Below are 4,335 nucleotides of genomic sequence, written 5' to 3' on the forward strand. Positions count from 1 at the left end.
TGAAATCGCGGTCGGGGCGGGGCGTTGCGATCCGCGAATGTTCGAAGGAGAACAGTATTAGCTCGAATTCGATCCGCGTGGGAAGAGCGCGTGTCCCGATATCTCGATGTCGCGATATGCGGTCGCGATCTCGTCTCCATCCTCGATCCTAGATCCTCCTCTTCCTTCTTCTTCTAGGGGAAGAGATGGAAATCGGAATACGCGTCGTTCGTTTTTTTTTTCTTTTATGAAGGGGAGCGAAGGGGGGAGCGAATTTGGAAATCGGAATTCGCGTCATTTTTTTTTTTCTTTTCTTTTACGAAGGGGGGAGCGAATTTGGAAATCGGAATTCGCGGCATTTTTTTTTTTTTTTTTTTTTTCTTTGTATAAAGAGGAGCGAAAGGCGGAGGGAATTTGGAAATCGAAATTGGCATCTTTTTTTTTTTCTTTCTTTTTCTTTTTTTTTATGAAGGAAAGCAAAGGGGAGAAGGAATCTGGAAATCGAAATTCGTGTCGTTTTTTTTTTCTTTCTTTTTCTTTTTTTTTATGAAGGAAAGCAAAGGGGAGAAGGAATCTGGAAATCGAAATTCGTGTCGTTTTTTTTTTCTTTCTTTTTCTTTTTTTTTATGAAGGAAAGCAAAGGGGAGAAGGAATCTGGAAATCGAAATTCGTGTCGTTTTTTTTTTCTTTCTTTTTCTTTTTTTTTATGAAGGAAAGCAAAGGGGAGAAGGAATCTGGAAATCGAAATTCGTGTCGTTTTTTTTTTCTTTCTTTTTCTTTTTTTTTATGAAGGAAAGCAAAGGGGAGAAGGAATCTGGAAATCGAAATTCGTGTCGTTTTTTTTTTCTTTCTTTTTCTTTTTTTTTATGAAGGAAAGCAAAGGGGAGAAGGAATCTGGAAATCGAAATTCGTGTCGTTTTTTTTTTCTTTCTTTTTCTTTTTTTTTATGAAGGAAAGCAAAGGGGAGAAGGAATCTGGAAATCGAAATTCGTGTCGTTTTTTTTTTCTTTCTTTTTCTTTTTTTTTATGAAGGAAAGCAAAGGGGAGAAGGAATCTGGAAATCGAAATTCGTGTCGTTTTTTTTTTCTTTCTTTTTCTTTTTTTTTATGAAGGAAAGCAAAGGGGAGAAGGAATCTGGAAATCGAAATTCGTGTCGTTTTTTTTTTCTTTCTTTTTCTTTTTTTTTATGAAGGAAAGCAAAGGGGAGAAGGAATCTGGAAATCGAAATTCGTGTCGTTTTTTTTTTCTTTCTTTTTCTTTTTTTTTATGAAGGAAAGCAAAGGGGAGAAGGAATCTGGAAATCGAAATTCGTGTCGTTTTTTTTTTCTTTCTTTTTCTTTTTTTTTATGAAGGAAAGCAAAGGGGAGAAGGAATCTGGAAATCGAAATTCGTGTCGTTTTTTTTTTCTTTCTTTTTCTTTTTTTTTATGAAGGAAAGCAAAGGGGAGAAGGAATCTGGAAATCGAAATTCGTGTCGTTTTTTTTTTCTTTCTTTTTCTTTTTTTTTATGAAGGAAAGCAAAGGGGAGAAGGAATCTGGAAATCGAAATTCGTGTCGTTTTTTTTTTCTTTCTTTTTCTTTTTTTTTATGAAGGAAAGCAAAGGGGAGAAGGAATCTGGAAATCGAAATTCGTGTCGTTTTTTTTTTCTTTCTTTTTCTTTTTTTTTATGAAGGAAAGCAAAGGGGAGAAGGAATCTGGAAATCGAAATTCGTGTCGTTTTTTTTTTCTTTCTTTTTCTTTTTTTTTATGAAGGAAAGCAAAGGGGAGAAGGAATCTGGAAATCGAAATTCGTGTCGTTTTTTTTTTCTTTCTTTTTCTTTTTTTTTATGAAGGAAAGCAAAGGGGAGAAGGAATCTGGAAATCGAAATTCGTGTCGTTTTTTTTTTCTTTCTTTTTCTTTTTTTTTATGAAGGAAAGCAAAGGGGAGAAGGAATCTGGAAATCGAAATTCGTGTCGTTTTTTTTTTCTTTCTTTTTCTTTTTTTTTATGAAGGAAAGCAAAGGGGAGAAGGAATCTGGAAATCGAAATTCGTGTCGTTTTTTTTTTCTTTCTTTTTCTTTTTTTTTATGAAGGAAAGCAAAGGGGAGAAGGAATCTGGAAATCGAAATTCGTGTCGTTTTTTTTTTCTTTCTTTTTCTTTTTTTTTATGAAGGAAAGCAAAGGGGAGAAGGAATCTGGAAATCGAAATTCGTGTCGTTTTTTTTTTCTTTCTTTTTCTTTTTTTTTATGAAGGAAAGCAAAGGGGAGAAGGAATCTGGAAATCGAAATTCGTGTCGTTTTTTTTTTCTTTCTTTTTCTTTTTTTTTATGAAGGAAAGCAAAGGGGAGAAGGAATCTGGAAATCGAAATTCGTGTCGTTTTTTTTTTCTTTCTTTTTCTTTTTTTTTATGAAGGAAAGCAAAGGGGAGAAGGAATCTGGAAATCGAAATTCGTGTCGTTTTTTTTTTCTTTCTTTTTCTTTTTTTTTATGAAGGAAAGCAAAGGGGAGAAGGAATCTGGAAATCGAAATTCGTGTCGTTTTTTTTTTCTTTCTTTTTCTTTTTTTTTATGAAGGAAAGCAAAGGGGAGAAGGAATCTGGAAATCGAAATTCGTGTCGTTTTTTTTTTCTTTCTTTTTCTTTTTTTTTATGAAGGAAAGCAAAGGGGAGAAGGAATCTGGAAATCGAAATTCGTGTCGTTTTTTTTTTCTTTCTTTTTCTTTTTTTTTATGAAGGAAAGCAAAGGGGAGAAGGAATCTGGAAATCGAAATTCGTGTCGTTTTTTTTTTCTTTCTTTTTCTTTTTTTTTATGAAGGAAAGCAAAGGGGAGAAGGAATCTGGAAATCGAAATTCGTGTCGTTTTTTTTTTCTTTCTTTTTCTTTTTTTTTATGAAGGAAAGCAAAGGGGAGAAGGAATCTGGAAATCGAAATTCGTGTCGTTTTTTTTTTCTTTCTTTTTCTTTTTTTTTACGAAGGGGAGCAAAGGAGGGGGCGAATTTGGAAATCGGAATTCGCGGCATTTTTTTTTTTTTTCTTTTCTTTTACGAAGGGGAGCAAAGGAGGGAGCGAATTTGGAAATCGGAATTCGTATCATTTTTTTTTTCCTTTCTTTTACGAAGGGAAGCAAAGAAGGGAGAGTATCTGGAAATCGGAATCCGCGTCGTTTTTTTTTCTTTTTTTTTTTTTCTTTATTTTTCTTTTTTTTTTTTTCTTTTCTTTTACGAAGGGAAGCAAAGAAGGGAGAGTATCTGGAAATCGGAATCCGCGTCGTTTTTTTTTCTTTTTTTTTTTTTTCTTTTTATAAAGAGGAGCGAAAGGCAGAGGGAATTTGGAAATCGAAATTTGCATCTTTTTTTTTTTCTTTCTTTTTCTTTTTTTTTACGAAGGAAAGCAAAGGAGAGAAGGAATCTGGAAATCGAAATTCGTGTCGTTTTTTTTTTTCTTTCTTTTTCTTTTTTTTTATGAAGGAAAGCAAAGGGGAGAAGGAATCTGGAAATCGAAATTCGCGTCGTTCGTTTTATTTTGTTTCTTTTTCTTTTTTTTACGAATGGGGGCGAAGAGCGAATTTGAAAATCGGAATTCGCGTCGTTCGTTTTTTTTCTTTCTTTCTTTTTTTTTACGAAGGGGAGCAAAAGGGAGAGCGAATCTGCAAATCGTAATCCGCGTCGTTTTTTTTCTTTCTTTCTTTTTCTTTTTACGAAGAGGAGAGCGAATCTGAAAATCGAAATCCGCGTAGTTGGTTTTATTTTCTTTCTTTTTCTTTTTACGAAGAGGAGAGCGAATCTGAAAATCGGAATCCGCGTCGTTGGTTTTATCTTCTTTCTTTTTCTTTTTTTTACGAAGGGAAGCGAAGGGAGGAGCGAATCTGGAAATCGGAATCCGCGTCGTTGGTTTTATCTTCTTTCTTTCTTTTCCTTTTTCCACGAAGGGGAGCGAAGGGGAGAGGGAATCTCGGAGGCGGATGTTGCATCGGGCGCGCGTGCAACCGCGGGCCGGAAACAGAATTGAACGTCGCGCATGGCTAGCGCATAAAATCAAGTGGAACTTAACCCGATTGGTCCCTGATGCGTATGCAAAACAGGTGCTCTCTCGCTCCCTCCCCCCTCCCCATACTGTCGAACAGTACGGTAATTGGAGTACGGGACGCAAGGCTGCATTATATTTAGTGACGACGACGAGCCCGCGACACGAGGGGTCCAGCCAGTGGGTCACTGCTAACGCATTGTCAGACGATTAGGGACGATTAGCGCCGTTTCGACCGCGAGGGGGTTCCACCTCTTTTTTTTCCTTCTTTCTTCTTTTTTCTTTTTTTTTTCCCTTCATTTTCATTTCCCAAAGAAGAACAAACCAAACTCGCCTCCCTCGAGCGAGCGAGCGAG

The 4,335-nt window shown here is 35.9% G+C and overlaps 1 long non-coding RNA gene across 1 annotated transcript in view; it reads right to left on the minus strand.

Annotated features, from left to right (window-relative positions):
* The window catches only part of LOC116185064, an 18,522-nt gene that overhangs the window by 10,704 nt on the left and 3,483 nt on the right, over positions 1 to 4,335 (minus strand). The gene's annotated exons all lie outside the window — the stretch shown is intronic.

The sequence above is a fragment of the Apis dorsata genome, unplaced genomic scaffold, assembly GCF_000469605.1.
Source record: "Apis dorsata unplaced genomic scaffold, Apis dorsata 1.3 scaffold_92, whole genome shotgun sequence".
Taxonomy (NCBI): domain Eukaryota; kingdom Metazoa; phylum Arthropoda; class Insecta; order Hymenoptera; family Apidae; genus Apis; species Apis dorsata.